Source organism: Chlorocebus sabaeus, chromosome 3, assembly GCF_047675955.1.
Source record: "Chlorocebus sabaeus isolate Y175 chromosome 3, mChlSab1.0.hap1, whole genome shotgun sequence".
Taxonomy (NCBI): domain Eukaryota; kingdom Metazoa; phylum Chordata; class Mammalia; order Primates; family Cercopithecidae; genus Chlorocebus; species Chlorocebus sabaeus.
The window spans coordinates 9,313,930-9,335,500 of record NC_132906.1 but is presented as its reverse complement, the minus strand read 5'-3'; the positions used below and the strand labels follow the sequence as shown (position 1 = coordinate 9,335,500).

Here is a 21,571-nt window from a genome sequence, read left to right as displayed (position 1 = left end):
GTTATGGAGTAACGTGACAGTAGGACATACATGATTAGATCTAGAGAACAGAAGGGGATGGGTGGAGTGCTGATGAAAAGGAATGAGGTTCTCACATATTATAACTATTGTGATCCAGGCTGGGGCAATCATTACGGGGGGAAAAAAAGTTGCAGTGCAGAAAACCCTTGATTGATAAAGATGTAGAAGTGCTCGCCAATGCCAACGTCACCCAAGGGATAAACAGCTTGCCCGCCATAAAATCTCATTAGTCCCGCCAGGAGAATGGAGAAACGTAAAGATTTGTGGCCCCAGTCTAACTAAAGCCATTATCTCAAGAATGTCTCAGCAATGTGTTACCGGTCTGTTTGAAGATTTCAATTTACCTGTAGTAGGTTTGCTTTCTTTGCTTCCACTAGAGGAAAACATCAGGCTTGTTTTATTATTTTGGATCCATTTTCAGAGGACCAAAAATATCATAGCCCTCTCTCCAAAAAAAAAAAAAAGTAAAAATACCAACCGTTGAGCTGTCCTCCCCCAGCACACACAATCTTAAAGGACATTTCAGTTTGTGCAACAATGGGTCACTTTTGTGGGTGTACAAGTTGAGTGATATAGTTGACACAGTTGTGAATTCATTTGTGGTGGAAAAACATGCTGAGAATCTAAAAATGTCTCTGAAAAAAGACATTGTATTATATTTTCCTTTTTGACATATTTGACATCATCAGTTCTTTCAATAAACGTTTACTAGGAACCTCTGAATGCACGGTCAGTGTTAGGAGCTGCAAGAGATGGAGAGGATACACCAAGAGCAAGGGCCTTGCTCTCTCAGAGCTTGCAATCTGCTTGTGAAGACGATACACGTGTAGGTGGTGTTGTCTGAGCGTTCACTCAGTTGCCAGGTCAGAAAGCTTGGCCAAGCTTCAGCTTCACTGGCTCCTCACTTCCCACATTCAACTGGTTGCCAAGTCATCTTGATCCTATTTCCAAAATGCTTCTCAAATTTACTTGGTTTTCCTCCTCCTACTGTGGCTGCAACTCTATCAGGCTTTCACTTACTTCAATTGCCCAGATCACAGCAATTTCCTTCTAACCAATCTCCAATCAAGTCACGTATCTGGTCATGTCTCTTCCCTATTCAAAATTTTTTCGTGGTTCTTTATTATGTCCAGAATAAGGCCCATGGCTCCTTAGCACATACATTACTCTGGCCCAAACGTCTTCTTCATGTCTGTCTGCCACTGGACCTGTAACATGAGGTGCTCTCTGAGAAGACCACGGATTTGCCTACTCCTATGCCTTTGTTCTTGTTATTCTTCCGCTTATAGTCCTCTCCCTTCTTTTTTCTGCCAAGCAAAATCAAACTTATTCTTCAATACGAAGTCAAATGTTGCTTCTTCAGTGTGGCCAGTCACTGGTTATAGCTCCCATTTCTAGGCTTCTGTGGAACTTTGTTTGGGTATCATTTATTCATACATTCATTCATTTGATGTATTCATTAAGTAATACTTTATTACTGGACAATAGACTAGCTGCTGAGAATGCAAAGGTAAGACATCATTCCTGGCCTCAAGGGACTTAGTCCAGTGGGGAGATGAATTTGAGCATAATAAGCATATGCAATGAGAGAGGATAGTGGTTATAATGGATGTGTGTACAAAGGTGTGTGTCTATGGGAGGTCCAGGAGAAGAAGCCATTAAATCTGCCTGGAGGAGGCTCCATAGGATACAGCATTTGAACTGAGGCTTGGTGGTCGGGTAGGGTTTTCCTGGTAGATAAGTAGAGGCAGGAAATTTCACGTAGAAGAGCACATTTGAAGGCACTGAACCATGCAGAGCAAGGCACCCAAGGAAGGAGAGTCCACATTGACAGATGCAAACCATGAGGGTGGCTGTAAGGTCTGTAAGGCAGCATACAGGACAGACGCTGAAGCAGAGGCTGTGTGACTCCTTCTGGAGACAATGACCAGGGGTTCCTGCAATGTGTGGGAGGTTAGACTAACCGCTGGGATTAGATTCCAGGAACAAACGCATTTCAGAAATATGTGTGCTTATATGTGTGCTTACAAAAATGTAGATAAGGGCTGGGCGCCATGGCTCACACCTGTAATCCCAGCACTTTGAGAGGCCAAGGTGGGAGGATCACCTGAAGTCAGGAGTTCAAGACCAGCCTGGCCAACATGGCGAAACCCTATCTCTACAAAAATTAACAGGGCATGGTGGCAAGCGCCTGTAATCCCAGCTACTTGGGAGGCTGAGGCAGGGAGAATTGCTTGAACCTGGGAGGTGGAGGTTGCAGTGAGCTGAGATTGCACCACTGCATTCCAGCCTGGGTGTCAGAGAGAGACTCCATCTCAAACAGAGAAAAAAAAAAAGTAGGTAAGTCCGTTGGAACCATTTTTAATTTAAAGGGTACTCTCACTCCCCCAAATGATAGTATTAATCATAGAGTAACATATTTGTTTCTGAGTGCTTAGACCAATATGTCAATTAAATTAATTCTTCCCACTCTTTTTCACTACCTTCTCTTTATCTTCTTTCTTCCTTTCCCGGGAATTACTGTAAGACAGTACTTATGGTATATATTTAACTGTTGTTGAATTTCGACTGGAAATAGTAAGGCTAAAATCTAAAAATAATTAGAGGAATATTCCATATCTATTACTATAAAAATCAACTAAATCTATCTTATTTTTAGCCACGTGACTCTTCATTATGTTTCTGCTTCCCACCTCGTGTGGACCACGGCTCACACACAAGCGTGCACACACAAAGCTTCCCCATTGCTGATATAAAACACAATTGCTAGATTCCTAGCCCCATCCCCACGGATTTGGGAGGAGGCAGGTGGAGCTCAAGAATGTCTAACACAGGCTCCCAGGTGATGCCCATGCTGCCAATCCGGAGACCACTCTTTAAATTACATTTCTCTAAATGCTGCTATCTCCATTATTAAACTCTAAACATATGGATTAGAGAACACTAATCCACATGTTACTTGCTGAGTTGAAAGGCATTTTAAGAGGTTATCTAGACTAATCATCACTTTGAGCTACCATCCAAGGCTACTCCAATGAGGTGCCAAGTAAAAGCAGTTATATGTAGTTTCAAGTCCCCGTCCTCATAGAAATAGAACTTGGTTGTTCTGGGTATTACATTTTGTTAATCTTGCATAAGAAACGATCCCGTGACACAGTATATGTTATCATGCATATAACAAATGAACTTCCAAACCACAGTAGTTAATGCCTGGGGATGAAGGTAACTGGCTAATTGAGCTTCTTTAACTTGACTTTCAAATAATTGCCACCTGTCTGTATCCTCAATCATTAAACCTATTTTTTTTCCTCATGAACTTTACTGAGGACTGATTTAGGTACAACAAGCTGCACCCAATTAAAGTGTACACCAGTCTAACTTTTAAAACTACTAAATTACTAATGACTTATTAATTTAAAATTATTCATCAATATGAATAAAAATGTTTTTAGAAAGCCTACACAACTGGAAAGTACTACATGCTTTTAGAAGGAGAGAGACATATGATTTTCTATTTTTGGAATCCATTGGGTACACATGATAGAAAGGCAAGCGGGAGTAAATGGGAATCAGAATGAGACTGTCCACAACGACGCTGGAAAACCTTGGAGGTGCATCTGGCATCTGGCGCTCCTGAACTTGGCTTGGTGTGCTCAGATAGCAACGCTGCTCTGGGAGGATTTGGGCTGTGAGAATGGAATGAAGGGGATGAGTCTTTGTCATGCTTTCACAGCTGTCTGTCACTTCCTTTGTATTCCCAATGTCCCCACCCTGGTAGGCTGTGTCTGAGTTATACCTAGATTATCGTCAAAAACCATCAGCGTGTCTCCTTGCTTCCTGTCTCTCCCCATATAAACCTATCTTGCACGCATCTGGGTTTATGCCACTTTCCAACTAACAAAACTTCAGAGACTCTCAGGGTGAAGTCGGAATCTTCCCTCTGGCATTGGAAGCTCTCAACCTGTGTCATCCACTGATCTCACCTAATTTCAGAGGCAAATCACCTGTGGTAGATGAACGGCTCTGTTGACTTGCTCTTACCTTCATGTCTTCCTGCCTGCTGGAAAATCCCTTCATTTTCCTTACCTTTATTTCACGGTCCAAATGTAGTTCTCTATCAACTTCATGCACACAATGGAGACTTGACTCCCTCAGAATTCCCTCTCCCTATGTTTGTAGTTTTTACAATCTGAACTACTCATTTTGTACATAATCATGAACTGCTTTGGATTTGTGTTTAATAGTTCATGGGCATATGTTCTGTCTCTCAAGTGGAATATGAACTGCTTGAGGTCAGGGACCATGCTGTGGAATACTTCTTGGATTTTAGGATTATAAGTAATTATAGTAATAAAAAAGATACCTTAATGTATAACTAAATGTCTTATTGAGACTTTCCACATAAATCCATGAATCTGAAAACCATCTTTTGTTAGACCATGTATCTTGTTTTTTATTTTAAAAATATGCTATTTTTATAGGCACTAAGGAACTGCAGAGCAGTGATAATAATGACGAACATTTATTGTGTTTTTACTGTGTGCTGTGTACTTTCCTCAGTGCTATGCTGTGTAGTAACTGCCTTAATACTCCTGACAACATACAGAGACTGGTGCTATTATCATCCCCATTTTACAGCCACAGAAACTAAGGCACAAAGAGGTGAAGTCGCTGGCAAGGTCAGAAAGCCAGACTTGAGGGAGCTGGGCCTGGTGCCCACCAGCTTAACCACAGCACACACTGCAACTCATTCATACGAGAAACACATGAAATGTAGGCTGTGTTGAGAAATACATAGCAGAATCGTAATTAGAGGCCAGAGGAAAAGGTTGTGACGACCATATCAAGATTTATGCCTGCAAGATGGTGAGTAAGAACATGTCCTCTGCGTAACGAAGGTGTTATATTCTAACAAACGCAGAAGAAAGAAGAGCTGATTATCTGTAGGATCTATTTCTAGATCCTTTTTCTTATGTCATTATAAAGAAAATATAAAGCCTCCAATTTGATTGCTCTGTATATGATAGGTCCAATCTTATTATTATTTTTTAAGATGCTCTATCTAAACTGTATTTTGCTGAGTTTTTCCATTAAAAATCTCCTTTTCAAGCCCAGCAAATGTTTAATCTTTACTACTTTAATAGTTGGAAATTCTCCCTTGGGGGTCGTAAGCTCTTTAAATATTTTTAGGTTGCCAAATTTCTTCTGTCGGCTCTCCAGGAAGCCAATTTTGGAAGCCAATTTTGTTCCTAAGAGTAGTCCGGGCTCTGTCTTTTGCACACTCACTGCATCACAATAAAATGCTGCCTAATTACCACCTTTGTGGGATCCCAGAGGTGTGAGTATTTGTCTCCAGGCTATTGCTGTGGACTATAAACTCTTCTCAGATGAGAGATAAACCTCTTCATTATTTAAGCCTCCAGGTCTGGTAACAGGAGTTTACTCCATTCAAATTGTTTCCAGTCTTGTAAAAGAAGTGATCAAATGAGACATGCAATTCACCTTGAGATAATTTCTAAAGGGAATAGTTAAGGGAATGTTCCTTCTGGGTGGTGCCCAGTTTGAAAGGGGATACTGAAAAGTCAAATCCTTTTATTATCTTGTGTCTTCATTTCTGGCTGGAGAAGGGAGTTCGGAGGTAAACAGTTGAGGAAGCGTTACTTCCGCGAAGACACACAGTCTAGTATACTCTAGTGGAAATTTCCTTCTGCCAATGGCTTCTTTAAGAAATTTGAGTCAAACAGCTAAACCTATGTTTTCACTAGAAACTATTTTAATAGATAATATATTTATAAAATAAATGTATGCTTATTTGGGTGACCCCTAAAGTGAAACATCATACAAAACATGTATAATTTGTAAACACATTGGAATTCAATGGAAAAATACATTATTAAATAATGTATGATTGTTTCCTTATTATCCATGGGGAAAATTAAAGAATTGGCCACTCGTCGGCTATGTGCTTATCCTCTGAGATTTTTTTCTTTTAAAATAGGAGGTATTCAATTTTCTAACCACTGTGAATAGGAAGCCCTGTGGAATGTTTGCAAGGGGAGCTTAGTGGAGAACAGTGATGGGGCTAGGAGGCCCAGATTCTCTCGCTGTACGCACCATTTTATCTGACAACAGTGGCAGTTCAGGAAAAGGGCCAGCTACCTACGTGATGGTGGCATTTAGAATCTTTGTGGTTTGAGCGCTCTTGGATTTCTTTCCCAAGTGACCTCAGACCTATCTGACTTACGTACTTCATTTCTGGAACTAGCAGATGGATTTTTTCCAGAACCATAAGCTGTGTTCTTTTAAAACTGTGATCACTTTCAGCAGCCACTAAGATGTACAAATAGTCTCAAATAGCAGTGGTTCCCAACCTTGGCTGCATATTAGAATCACTTGGAAAACTTAAAAAAAAATACTGGTGCCCAGTTCCTCCCCACCAGATTCAATTTTAATTGGTCAGGGTGGGACCTAGACACCTGCATGTGTGAGGCTCCCCAGGGGATTCCAGTGTGCTACAATTTAGAGAATCACCGCTCTAAAGACATGCTGAGAAGAAAGAGCTTCCCCTTCCCTCACTGGCTGGCTGCTTGTGCACGTTTAGACATGGGAGCAACAGGGCTGTTATACAGGTGATAACAAGCTGCAAAATTACTGAATGGCTGCAATGAAAGGCACTGTCAAAGTAAAGAAGTTGTAACAAATATTACTCTTATTATTTTATTAGAAAACATTGCTAATACCAGACATCTACGGATTACCAGCTCAGTGATGAAGCACTTTCACACAGACCACCTGTTTTGTCCTCATAGGCACCCTGTGAGGCAGAGAGGCAAGGAATGATTATGTACTTTTTTTTTTTCTTTTTTTTGAGACGGAGTCTTGCCCTGTCACCAGACTGGAATGCAGTGGCTTGATCTCAGCTCACTGCAACCTCTGCCTCCTGGGTTCAAGCGATTCTCCTGCCTCAGCCTCCCAAGTAGCTGGGACTACAGGCATGAGCCACCACGCCCAGCTAATTTTTTTTTTTTTTTTTTTTTTGTATTTTTAGTAGAGACGGGGTTTCACCATGTTGGCCAGGCTGGTCTCGATCTCCTGACCTCGTGATCCGCCCTCCTCGGCCTCCCAAAGTACTGGGATTACAGGCGTGAGTCACCACACCCGGCTGATAATGTACATTTTTTATAAGTGGGGAAATGAAGGTCAGAAGGTTGAATGGGGCCAAATGTGGTGGCTCATGCCTGTAATCCCAGCACTTTGGGAGGATCCCCTCAGCCTAGGAGTTGAAGACCAGTCTGGGCAACACAGCAAGACCCCTCTCTCTACAGTAAATTAAAAAAATTAGCCAGGTGGGGTTGGCACACATCTATGTAGTGCCAGCCATTCAAGAGGCTAAGGCAGGAGGATGGCTTCAGCCCAGGAGTTCAAGGCTGCAGTGAGCTATGATTGTACCACTGCACTCCAAACTGGGTGACAGAGTGAGACTCTGTCTTTTTTTTTTTTCTTTTTTTTTTAAAAAAAAAAAAAGAAAAAAAAAAAAGGTAAATGACATGTCCAAGATCATACACCTTAATAGCTGGCAGCCTTGGGGTTAGAGGCCAAGTTTTTTTTGGTGCTATTCTCTTGCAACAAATTGGTACTCTGATACCTTAGAATCCTAAACAGTTCTACTCAGTTGCTGTGTGACCCACAGTTGTATAACCTCTGTGAACCTCGGTTTCCTCACCTACAAAATGGTTATAATACTTGTACCTACTTCACAGGGCTGCTCTGACCTCAAATAAGCTGAAAAAAGATAAACCATGTCACAGACTACAAAAAATAGGTACAAATATAAGCTGTTGCTATTATTATAACTAGCAGGAGAAGGCAATAGTTTGAGAGAGGTAAGGTTATTTATAACGCTATTATCCTGCTCTTAGGATTTTAAGTTAAGCCCAAAACAAGGAGGACGCATCATATTCTTTTTAATATAGTCTGCATTTGTTTTTGACCTAGTTTGTTTATTCATTAATTCAACATCCAGGGTTGCAGAATTGACCTGAGCAGACCAGGCTTCCGAGGGTCAAAAAAGCGCCTGAAGGAGAGACACTGAGTACATTCTGGGTTCACATTCCCCTCCTCTACTGCATTCCTGAATTTTCTGCCTCATAGCGGCATCTGAAGACGTGGCTGTATGTGTGCTTAACCACCCTTCAAATCCACAGCATGTCATATTACCTCGTTTTTGGCTCCCTGGGACTATTTTGGAGGACCTGAATTAGTCATGTGGGATACTTGATTAAAAACCACTTCAACGGCCCTTTTCTTCTGCTCAACACTGGGCCTCTCTGTTTGAGAACAGACCTGGGCTAGGAGAGCAATGTCTGAGGTTTCTCTCCTAAGACATGAAAATAGGGAATCAGTTACGAAAAAGAGATGAAAGAAATGGGTTCTTTAAATCTCACTTTCATCATTCAATCCACTGTCAGTGAGACATCTGATGGTACTCAGTTGTAGATATAAAGAATCCTCATTTATAAGTACAGGTCATTTTATACCTATTTTTTTTCATTTAGCACTGTCAAGTTCCACTATTTTTTTCATAATTTTCTCCAGCACAGTGCTCTATGTATAATAGATTTTCAATAAATGTTGTCAGGAACTTCTTTCTCTATCCTTAATCTCTATGACATTCATTCAATCGTTCATATAAGAAACATCTATTAGGTTTTGACTTTATGTCAGGCACTATGCTAGGGCTGGGGATATGAAACTGTGGAGACCTACTCCCCATTCTCAAGGAACTTGTCTTGTGGGAAAACAGAGAAGTGAACAGATGATTCAATTCAGAGTCAGTGCTGTGATGGTGGCGGCACAGGGTTCTGCGGGGCACACGGAGAGAAGACCAGGGTCAGGGAATGGGTTCCAGAGGCAATGCCTGAGCTGATTCCTGAGGGGCAAAGAGGAGCTGGGAAGGTGACAGGTACAGTAGGGGAAGGTAGGTATAGGCAGAAGGAGGACATGTGCAGGCACAGAGGTCTGGGAGCATGAGGAGGTAGAAAATGAGGAAGAGCGAGCAGGCTAGGTCACCATGTACTCTGCACTGCATCCTGCAGGCTGTGTTTGCTACACCTACTAGTAGTTCAAGAATTAAATGTAAATGAAATAGGACAGAGAACATGAGAGCCCAGGACAGTAACCGAGGCCCTCAGTCCGACCACCTGCAAGGAACTGAATTCTGGCAACCACCACGAGAGCCTGGAAGCAGATCCTTCCCATGTCAAGTCTTCAGAAGAGATCCCAGCCCTGGATGACACCTTGAATGCAGCCTCATGAGACACCCTGGAGCAGAGAACTCACTAAGCTGTGGCTGGATTCCCGACCCACAGAAACTGTGAAATAAATATGTGTTGTTTTGAGCATGTTTGTGGTAATTTGTTATGCAGCAATAGAGAACTAATGTGCTGCCTAATTTATATTTGACTTCCTCTGCTTCCTTAGCTTCAGCCTCACATTCCTGACTTGACAACTCTCATATAGTGACACCTACATCAAACCCAAATCCACTTTCAAACATTCACACTCATCAGACCAGCAAAAATAGAAATGTCAGATAATTCCAGGATGGGATGAAGTGGGAATTCTCTTACATTGCTGTTCTGAGAGTACATGAATACAGTCACTTTAGGGAACATTGGTGAAATCTAGGAAAACTGAAGATGAACCGCCTTTGCTATCTATCATTCTACTTCTTGGATAAACTCTCCAAAACCTTTCACGCATAAGTATATGGAAATATTCAAGAATGTTTATTGTACAACCTTTAGTATTAGTGAAGGATAAACTAGTCATCCATAGGAAATAGATGAATGGTATTACATGGTTACAGCAATTAAAATGAGTAAACTAAATATATTAACATGTGTAAATCTCAGAAATACATTGTTGAATTTAAAAAGGCAATCTCAAGAAAGCATAGTATAATGACATTTATAGAAAGCTTGAAAATATGCAAAATGGTATTATGTAATGCCTATAATACACAGATATGTAATAATAGTAAAAGAACATGAATCCAAAAATAACATCAAAACCAGGATGTGGTGAGTACCAGGGTTTCTTTTTTGTTATGCAACTCTATAATTTTTTTTGTGTTTTAAATTTAAAAAAACTAAAATGCTTTTCTGTCATGAAGGTGTAAATCCTAGAACAGATCAAGAAGGAAGAAACATATGTTTCTTCCCAATCTTATGTAATTGCCATACTTACTTTATTTCATCTTAACTTCACTTTCAGACAGTAAGAACAGGTAGCCAGTAATTTGGGAAAAAGGGATCGAGATGAGGTTGAGTAAGTGCTGTTAGAATCCTTTATTGTCAGTGAGGATTTTTTGGAAATGTGAAAATTGAGGTGAGACTTGAGAAAGGAGTGAGGCAGGCCAGCGAACATAAGGAGAGAATATCAGGGAGAATAAGATGATGAACAGTTTGCTTGAATCATTAACCATTTAGGAACTATTCATGTAAGCCAACGTTTATGATTTTGTATCATTTACGCACATAAATCACAAAGACGACCTAAAATGCATGAGAAACAGGAGGGAAGAAAGGAAATGGAATTTTCCTCCAAAACTCATCACTCTCAATTCTCTATAGTGGAAGTAGAACAGACTTAAGAAAAATAGGAAAAGAAAGGATTTCAGACATGGGACGGGCCCTGGAGAGCGTTTGCATCTCCTTAGAAGGGGAAACGGGATCCCAGCTGTACTGCTCCTTTTTCATTCATACTTGAAATGTTCTGTGGTTGGGGTTGCCTGGCACAACACTGTCTTCTATGAATAGAAAACCTGATCACAAGCTGCTCTTTCTCTGTGACATGCCACCTACATTGTAACATGTTTCAGTGGGTAAATCAGAAGGTGACATGCTTTTCAATTCACTAGAAGATTCTTTGCATGGCACAAACGAAGTAACTCTTGCCAACATTTGCCTGAGTAATTCACTTTGAGTTATGTATTCTTCTGCCAAATGCAAAGTCCTAAAACAGTTAGGTGAAAAAAGTGTTGCTAATGTATTAGTATCCAGTACAGTATCTGCAATGACTGACTGCAGTGCTCAATGAAAATACTATTCCTCCAGCTATCACAGATGACTATATATTCATTCATTGAGTTATGTGCCCACAACACTCCAAGTGTTACAAATCCACTTAACAGCCACAAGTCCTGGGTTTTCTGTTCATATTTCTGAATTAGCATAAAGAAATGCAAAATCATAAGCAAGGAGAATCCTCATAAATTGCTGCCAAGAGGTTTTGTGTTTATCTTGGCATATGTGAGAAATATTTTGAGTTCCTGAAATGTGGAGCAGTTCTTTATATTAGGAATATGTGATTAAGTGAGTCTCACTTCTAATGGGAGACTGAGGCATAAGTATAGTAAGTTCATGAATAAAATAGGGCAAAAACCTCATTTTGACTGGATAAGGCAGAAACATAGGTATTAGGTATTAGTATAAGGTTCTTAATTTCTTCCTCTTGTCTACTATCTCTTCGGATTACATGCGAGAAAAGGCAGCAACAGAGAGAGAAAATTCACATCTTGAAAATCTACCTTTTAAATCCTTCTCTTCCACTCAAGTTCCATTTCACTGTATGAGGTCTCTGGTACTAGTTCCTGGCTTTCTTCATCATTCACTTTCTGCTTCCTCTCACTTGCTAATAACGAGTAAAACTGTAGCAAGCAAAGAAGCTGAGTTTCTGCATGTTTGAGAGAGGTCAGATTCCATATGGGTTCAGGCCAAACTCTGATGGACGACTACAGGCTCACCGCTAGTGATCCCTACAGACCAGGCTGGGCCTGGGGTCCGACAGTCACAACTGCTGTAGTGGAACAGGATCTTTGCTTTTCATGGACCTGAAATCCAGAGTACCTCTGCATGTTAGGACTGGCCCCTTAGCTGCATCTCAGGTCATCTGGCTATTTAAGAACTCCCAATCCTCCAAAGCAGTGTTTCTTAAACCCTTTTGATGGACACTTATGGCAGGAAGTACATCTTACTTAACAATCCATATTAGTCAGGGTCCAGTCAGGAGAAAAGAAACTTAAGTAGGTATTTTTTTTTTTTCTTTTTTTCTTTTTTTTTTTTTTTTGAGACGGAGTCTCGCTCTGTCACCCAGGCTGGAGTGCAGTGGCGCAATCTCAGCTCACTGCAAGCTCCGCCTCCCGGGTTCACGCCATTCTCCTGCCTCAGCCTCCCGAGTAGCTGGGACTACAGGCGTCCGCCACTGCGCCCGGCTAATTTTTTGTATTTTTAGTAGAGACGGGGTTTCACCATGGTCTCGATCTCCTGACCTTGTGATCCGCCCGCCTCGGCCTCCCAAAGTGCTGGGATTACAGGCGTGAGCCACCGCGCCCGGCTTAAGTAGGTATTTTAAGAGCAAGAATTTAGCACAGGGAATTGATTAGACAGATGTTCAAGGTCTGAAAAATTGAAAAAGGAACACTGGTGTAACACGTAGGTTATAACTGCAAGAAGCTGCTCCTGCCTACAGGGCTGGAGGTCAAAGGGAGGAGAGGAGGTTGGGGTTTGCAGGAAAGGCCCATTGAAGCTGGGGCACAGACTCCTGAAGTAGGACACTGGCTGGCTGCTGCTGCAGGTAATGCTCTGGGGCGCAGGAAGAAGACACGCGCTGAGGCTGGTTGAGATACAATAAGAAGCTGGAGACAAGTAGAAGTGCCACCAGGCGGAAAGTCTGTGGCAGGAGTGATGCTGCCAAGCATAGCAGGCCATCAGGAAGGAGCAAGTTGCTTCCCTCTCCTCCAGCCTTGTGCTCTTCCTCTGGTCCTGCTGTGCTGCCCCCACCTCTCCACGCAGATGATAAAGGAGAAATGTGGTTTGCACAATTCCAGCCCCACCTCCAAAAATCAGAGGACAGAGGGTAGGTTTGAAGCTGAAAGATGACAGCTCAATAACTGTCATACAATACTTGACCCTAACCATGCACATCCCCTCTGGATTTCATTTTCTACTGCATTCTACTTTACCCTACACTACCTTGCCTTATCACATTTTAAATATTACAAAGCTGGAAGAGACTCATCACACTGACTTCATGACCTACTAATAGGCTGTGACCCACAATGAGGAAAACTCTGTTCTAGATCTTCACGGGTAAGAGGGCCTGAGCGTTGGAATTCAGTGCTACTTACATACTGAATTCCTTCCACAGCAACAGCGACTTAAGGAATTACCTCCCAAGGTACTCTCCTCCACTGAACATGTATGGGGACCCACAGTTCTATAGGCTTCAGGGAAATTTATATCAAGGGGCTGTAAATGTCCTGTATAGTAGTAGAAAAGGGACAGCTACCAGATAAAGGAGGTTTTGCTAAGGGGAAAAGTTAAAAGAACTACCAATCGAAAACATTTATTGTGCCCTTATTATATGTAGGGTATTATGAAGGTGTTTTTGAGAATACCCAGAAATGCACGTTGGAGGAGCTTGAAATATAGTGAGAAAAGACAAAAAGCCAATGAGTAAACAATAGATGAGCAGTCACTCAGCAGTATGGTCAGCTGTCCAGGGAGTGAGATTGACAGGAAATATTCTGAGCACAGAGCAGGGTGATATGACTACTGAGCAGGAATGATCTGGAAAGGCTTCATGTGAAGGTTTGTTTTCAGACTACGTAGACCTTAGGGGGTAAGGGGCTGGCATCTCAGGAGAAGAGAACAGAAGTAACAGAACAAGTTAAGGAAGAGTAGTTCTGCTTGTGCAGTGCTGGAACTTGTGGATCAGAACTAGCAAGAGAAATTGGAGCGTCAACCATGGCCGAGGCGGAAGCTTGCAAATGGAGAAGGTGCAGTGACTGAACCTTGGCAACTATCCTCACATTTAAGGAGCAGGTAAAAGAGCTGGTGAATAACACAGTGAAGTCTGGTTGGAAAGCTCTGGAGAGATCCAAGGTCAAGGACTACCAAGGAGGGTGGTCAGCAAAGTCAAATGCTAGAGAGGCCAAGAACTCCAAGAACTGAGGAAAGACCTTAACTGTAAACCAGATGTGCTGGAAATGAGGGTGGTGGCTCTCGACCACACTGCCTGTGTGGATTAACGTGCTACTACTTTCAGCTCCATCTTTTGGATTTTCATAGGGTGTTTAACTATGACTTGAACAGGTCCAAAGTATCTGGTGAAAACAATGAACTATGGTTCACCATCGGTCCTTATTCCTTCCTACCTGTCCACAGCCATGTGAGGCATTTTAAGGCTGTGCTTCGGTGGCTTGTGGTCTTCCCTCCCGTGACTGCCCACCTCCAACTCACTGCGAAGCAACTTTTGTTTGTGTTGCTGTCATCCATTCTCAAGTGGCCTGTCCTGCTGAGCTGATTTTCTGGGATCCTGGCTTCACAAAACGAGGAGCGTTATGCACTGGGACCTTGCCTTTGCAGACTTCATCATGGCTGTAGGCTGCACTACAACTCTGGCCCGCTGCCTTGCAAAGAAAGACAAGTAACTGGTCACAAGGGAAACCAGATCAGGGATAGATGGATCCGGTGAACCTATTATCCCTACTACAAACATGTGTTCATCTGGTATAGCAGATCCGTAACATCTTCTCCAGGAGTAAAGGAGAATTTATTTACATGCTCATTACATATGCAGGGTTGTGACCAAACTGCTGCAGGTGACAGGTTCAAGTTCCTATAAGGATGTCCTCTGGCTTAATACCCAGACTTTATTCTGGACTTCATCTCTTAAGTGCTGTCATTTCTTCTGTACAAGCTATGGTTACTTTGGTTTCTTTTCTTCGACAGCAGATTCCAGCTATTATCACACAGCTTCCTCATTTATACTAAATAGAGTAAACCATCATTATGGATGTAAGAAAATGGGTTTCATAAGTGAACCCACTGTGAAGGTAAGAAGCACAGGTGTATTAGTCCGTTTTCATGCTGCTAATAAAGACATACACAAGACAGGGTAATTTATGAAGGAAAGAGGTTTAATGGACTCACTTCCATATGGCTGGGGAGGCCTCACAATCATGAAGGAAGATGAAGGAAGAACAAAGAGACTCCCTACACAGTGGCAGGCAAAAGAGCTTGTGTAGGGGAACTCCCATTTATAAAGCCATCAGATCTCACGAGACTTATTCACTACCACGAGAATGGTAGGGGTGAAACCGCGCCCATGATTCAATTATCTCCACCTGGCCCTGCCCTTGACAGGTGGGAATTATTACGATACAAAATGAGAGGTGGGTGGGGACACAGCCAAACCGTATCAACAGGTCATGTACCTAAGCTGCTTAATATTTATTGAGCAGTGACACTGTGGACTGAATCAAATAGAGCATGAGGATACATACGTAAAAAAAATTATTTTAATAGCTGGCTCCAGAGTTTCTCTTGGAAGTTACTTTGTATAGGAAAATACTTTGGTAAACAGTTTAGGAATGGTAGGTAGCTATAAAGGCACAGATTAGGAGATAAAAATAAAAGTGTTGTATAAAGAGAGAAGAGAGGAGGGGACAGATGGGACCAGAGAGATAGTACGATAGTGAGAGGTTACAGGTAATGATGAAAAAATGGGGGTAGGGGGTAGGTGGATAAAAATATCACCGGAGGAACTGAAGGACTTTTAAGAGCAGGAATTTCTAATTTTAGGTTTTTTACATCCTTAATTTAAAACCACTCATCTGCTCCAAACCTTCCAAAGAGTTGGCTATAGAAACAACCAAAGAAAAGGCGTTGATTTCGACATTATGTCAGCAGGAGTAGAGAGAAAAGAGTTTTAAGAGGTGGTATGTGGAGAAGTCTAAGTGTTCAGAAAAAGCAAGAACTGAGAGCCAGAAGTGACGGTGCAATTCTTGAGAGGGCATTGTCCGTGGGGAACAACAAAAGGTGGATAAGGGACTCAGTCAAGTTCAAGAAAATCTCTGTGGTACGATGACTCAGCTGGATTACAGGCACAGTGCCTTGTTATTTTCAACCATAATTTTTCAGGAGATATTCATTACCAGAAAACGACAAGGTCACGAATTCACTCCCCTTCCTCTTTTTTTCTATTAAATCTCTGGGCTTCAGTTTTCTCATCTATAAAATCTAGAGATTGGGATTCGAGTATCTCTGTGGTTTCTATTACAGTCTATAACTCTAATAATAACACATTTTTATGTTCTGTTTTGAGGTAAATTTACATGCAGTGAAATGTACAAATCTTAAATGTTCCATTCCAAGAGTTCTGACAAACGCATATACTTCTGTAACCGAAACCCTTAGCTATAGAATTTTTTCATCACTACAAAAAATTCTCTCAGACTCCTCCCCGACGGCCAACCACTATTCTGACATTTATCACTATTGATTAAATAATTAATACTTAATAGCTATTGTTAAATGCTAAGCTTTGTTTTATAGAGCTTCATCAGTATTAATGCATGTATTTCTTACAAGAGTTGCAAGATGGATATCTCCATTTTTGCAGATCAAAGCGTTAAGAGGTGAGAAAGGCACCCCTGGTCATCAGCTATCAAGTACAGGGGCAGGACGTGAACTAAGAATTCGTTTTAGAAGCCCACGCTCTTAACCTGTTTATCCTAGAGTCCACAAACGATTGCCCAAGAAACAGCATAAATTCCAAATTCAGTCGAAAGCAATGCCATTTGCAAGTTCTAAAACCTCCTGAATAATCCTAAAGGCCATATGCATTCTATCTTATCGAAGGATTCCTTTCCATCCCACTCCCCAGAGAATGGAGAAAACGGGTGCGAAAGACTTCAATTCGCTTTGACTGCAGAAAAATACAGAGGTGGCGCAGGATCCACACATCCCATGGGGGCAGACCCAGCGGCGGAAGCCTGGACAGGCGGCGGGGGAAGGGCGCTGCGACGCCCCGGTGCCCCCTCCTTCGACGCCACTGGCATCCCCTCCGAAAACAGCAGGCTCGAAGGTGCCCCGCCACGGGGGCTGGACGCGGTGGAGGCGGGCTCATCAAGCACGACCAGAGCTCAGTCGGCCACACGTCCTCCTCAACGTCACCGTCTCCCTGCTCTCCCACCCCGCGCCGCTGCACCTCCCTCCCCCGGCAACCTGGGCTGGAGTCCCAAGCTCCGCCCCAGAGCGGACTTACAGTCCCCACGCTCCCTCCCGCGCTGCACCCACCGCGCGGCCGGGGCTGCCATGGCAACCCTACGCCGCCGCCGCCTCTTCACGCACGTCGCGAACTAACGGACTCTCGGCGGCGGCGGCGGCCGCGGCCTGCGCCCCACCCCCAACCCATCTGGACCGCATCGCCGGCTGTGCCCGGACCTGCGCCTTCTAGGTAATGAATCCGAGGGACAGGGGCTCGAGCGATACAGCAGGTGGTGCGGGGCTCTAGCCGATAGCCCCTCCCGGCCTCCCACCGCCGGAGACGCCAGGGCGGTGGGCTGCGGGGTTCCTCGGGCGCTGGCTCCCGTGCGGGGACGGGGAGGGGCGCGGGAGCGCCAGGCTCGCGGTGCATCATGGGGATTGTAGTTTAGTGACTCCTCGGGCTCGCGGCCTTGGCGGGGTAGCTCGGACTGGCGAACTACAAAGCCCGGCGGCCCCGACCGCCGGGAAAGACTGATAAACTTTGAGCGGACCGGGACAGAAAAAAAAAATCTCTCTTTGTCTTGAGAGGGCTGTTGGGTGGTCGCGGACCTGGGCTCTGTGCGTTGGGAAAGGGAAGTGGAGGTGAGCCTCGGGCTTCTAGCCCAGTCGCTGGGCCCGCCCCAGCTACAGCGCTCAGCCCCACCCCGGCTGGGCCACCGCCCTGCACAGTCTCAGGGATGAGCAGCCGCCCAAGCTGCAGGGCCTCGGGTCTTCGGCGCCTCTGACCCTGGCAGGTTGCTGCCTCTCGGTGCAGAACCGTATGTATGTCATACATTGGATGTGAGACCCGAGAAACCGTGTTTTAACAGGCTTTTCTCCTTTCCTGGATACGTTTATTTCTGGGTTAGTCATGTTTGTTTTAAAGTAGCTCAGAGGTATTTGCATATTAAACCCATCAATTGGTAATTACTCAAAGGGCCGTCATGTTTAAAGGTTAAGTGTGGAAATAGATAAAAAGATGTCATTGCTATTATATGGTGGGATCTGGCATTTTTGACTTTTAGCATTTTTGCATTTTATTTCTTGAGGTTCAAGGTTGTGAAATGGGTGCTCCACCCCACCCCCCACTTGCCAGCCTGAACACTGCCTACACATACTTTTTGATTAGTTCAGTTTTAAGTTACTAGTAACTTTTAAAAACATACTTTTTTTTAGCAGTAGGAAGCAATAATTATTTTCTTTGATTATTCCAGTGTTATTCAGAATTTGTCAGCATGTTTTCGGAAGGAAAAATACCATGTTTTAATTATTTAATTAATTACTTATATATTTTTTATGTTCAGGAGTACACTTGAGTAAGTTGACTCAAGACTTGGTGGTAAAGGAAGCTGACACAGATTTAGAAAACCTTCCTTGACGACCCTTTAAAATTTTTCAATAGGTAGATAACCATCCTAGAAATGTGCTGCTTTATGGAGTAAGTTGGAGAATTGTTGATATTATTTTGAGTTTGTGTGTGTGTGTGTGTGTGTGTGTGTTTAAAAACAAAAATACCACAAATCCTATAAAACTTTCTCTTAATTAAAATGAAGTTGACCTGTGTAAATTTTACTTGAGGTAGCAATTTTGTACAAGGAGGAGATGGAAAGTAGGTTTAGTAAGACAGGTAGAAAACAAAATTGAGGCCTTATGTGATACAATATAAGGTTTGAAGTAATTTATTCATTCAAAATTTGTTAAGAACCTATGTGCCAGGCATTATGCCAGGTGGTGAGAATAAAGAGAGTCTGTATCCTGCATGGGCAGTCATGTCATCCCAATAGCGTGGTAGAGATATGTGCGAGTAGCTATAGGAGCCCAGAGGAAATAATCACCTAACAGTAACATTTATTGAATATGTCAGGTGCTGTGCGGAGTATTTTGCATGCAGCTCCTTAGTAAATCCTCAAAACAGTTGGTGAAGTAGTTACTGATGTTTAGAGATGAGGAAGCAGGCTTTAGAGGCCCTGCACGAAATCATAGTTGGTCAAGTGTGAACCTGGGATTTCAGCCCAGGTGGGTCTGGTCATGATCTCAAGCGCTGACCGTTTTCTCTGTCAATTAGTAGAAAGATCCTGACTCTGTCTAAGGAAGTCAGGGGAGGCCTTTAGTATGATTTGACTTTTAACTTGTGTTAAAATAGTTAAATAAGCTTTCACTGGAGTGATGAGGAGGAAAGTCATTCTAGGACAAATGGATGGCACAACACGAACAAAGGACAGATTGAAGAATGAATATTTTGTATTTGGGGAACGCTAGGTAGGTCTGAATGACCGGATCCCAGAATGCTCACCATTAGTGGGTGAGGCCAGATCTTAAAGTACTTGGCACCGTATTCAGAGTTTAGACTTTTTCTTGACGTGGGGCAGCCATTGAAGAATTTTAGCTAGAGTGGTGGTGTCGTTAAGTTTGTATTTTAGAAAGATAATTCCAGCTCCAGTGTAGAGAATGGACCTGGGAGGGGAAAGATCATAGGCAGTAGAAAAGCCAGTTGTATAATAGAAAAAAACAAAGTCCAGTAGAGAAATAAAGAGAGTCTGAACTAAGCCGTTGGAGTTACAGAAAGACATGGATTCAGGGAATATTTAAGAGATAAAATTGGTATGACTTGATAGAGTTTGGATGTTGGGAGTTAGAGAGATTTGGAGCTCTCAGCTGATTGAGTCCTCAGTTTCTGGCTAGCACGACTGAGGTAATAGTGAACCCACTGATTGAGATGAGGAGGAGCTGGTTTTTTGTTAGGGTGAAAGAGATATTAGTTCATTTTTAAGCATTTGTTTGAGGTTCCTGTGGGATATTCAGGTGGAGATGCATTTGAGTCTGGAGTTCAGAGAGAGCAGGCTGGAGTTAGAAGTTTGCATACAGGTAAGTAGTTAAAGCTACAGGGGAGAATAGACCAGCTCACATTGGAGCAATGAGTAGAAAAGAAAAAGGAAGAGGTTTGGATATGGAACTGTCACTTAAGAGATGTGTGTAGGCCGGGCGCAGTGGCTTGCGCCTGTAATCCCGGCACATTGGAAGGCTGAGGCAGGCAGATCAGGAGATTAAGAGATTGAGACCATCCTGGCCAACATGGTGAAACCCCATTTCTACTAAAAATACAAAAATTAACTGGGCGTGGTGGTGCTCGCCTGTAGTCCCAGCTACTCAGGAGGCTGAGGCAGGAGAATTGCTTGAACCCAGGAGGCAGAGGTTGCAGTGAGCCAAGATCGTACCACTGCACTCCAGCCTGGAGGACAGAGCAAGATTCCGGGTCAGAAAAAAAAAAAAAAAAACCAAACAAACAGAGTTGTGTGTATGTGTTTGCGGGAGGAGCCTACAAATGAGGCCCTGGTTAGGAGGCAGAGAGGAAGAAGAACTGGGAGAGAGCATAACAAAGGAGGGGACAAGAAGGAGAGCAAGTAAGTTGTCTAATTTTGTTTCTACAACTTACTTTCTGTATGATCATAGGCAGGTCTCCAAATCTGTACCCTTATTTCATATGAGGTGTTAATGCTATTTTATTTGATTTTGGGAAGTTGAAACAGTTTAGTGGAGGTAAACCCTAAAGTGCTCAACAACTCACAGCAGTTCTCCTTCTCCCGCTTCCTTACTAACAGTGTGGCTGGACTGCCAGTTCTGTCTGATAGAAAGCCCCTGTTCCGTGACTTTACCTGACCATAGTAAGCAGGTGGATCAGGTAGTAGTTATATTACAAAGTGATGATTTGAGTCTGAGGACTAATCATGTTTTTTTTAAATAAAGTTTCCTTTAATGCTATAAAATGTTATTGTATAGGGCATTAATACTAATGTGTTTTTGCCTTGTTTTCATCTTCAAAGAAACAGGAAGTTCCACTAGATAATTTGAGAGCCCAGTGGCTCTAAAATTCTTCAATTCTGACAGTATTTCATGTCTGGACTGATTTGTGATTTCACTGATAGTTGAACATCTGTAAATGAAAATATGTTTATATTTTAATGTGCTCAAGAGTATTTTATTTTATTTTATTTTATTTTTAGAGACAGGGTCTGACTCTGTCACCTAGGCTGGAGCGCAATGGTGCAGTCATAGCTCACGGCAGCCTTGAACTCCTGGGCTCAAGCAGCCTTCCTGTCTCAGCCTCCCCAGTGGCTGGGATTTCAGGCATGTGCCCACACCCGGCTCAACATTATTTTAAACGTTTTTCTCTTCAGTGATAACTATACTTATATATGGTAGTCCCAGGAAAATTGTGCCTTAGAATACCTGATAAAAGTGAGATATCGGCATTTGCCAGATAAACTCAAGGCATAGATTATGAGAGTAGTTTCAAAAAAAAATGAAATAGTTTTTCAAGGTGGTCTAATCTTCACCGGATGTCTTTAGATATGTTTCTCTTGCTGGGGTATGGTTTGATTGTGGTCCTAATTGAATGGAGGGCAAAGGAGTAAATGACCTTTTAAGTCCTTTTGTAACTTTGTTCTGTCCATTAGTAA

The 21,571-nt window shown here is 42.7% G+C and overlaps 1 protein-coding gene across 9 annotated transcripts in view; it reads left to right on the top strand.

Moving 5' to 3' along the window:
* The first annotated feature begins 17,086 nt into the window (after positions 1–17,086).
* The window catches only part of KATNAL1 (katanin catalytic subunit A1 like 1), a 163,536-nt gene continuing 159,051 nt past the window's right edge, over positions 17,087–21,571 (top strand). For 3 of the 9 annotated variants that reach the window (XM_073013148.1, XM_073013149.1, XM_073013140.1), the window contains exon 1: positions 17,090–17,325. The gene's annotated coding sequence lies outside the window, so the exon portion shown is untranslated. Of the gene's footprint in view, positions 17,326–17,555; positions 17,718–17,739; positions 17,979–21,571 lie in introns of those variants that run through there. The other 6 variants (XM_037986856.2, XM_037986857.2, XM_007960052.3 and 3 more) reach the window with 4 other exon arrangements.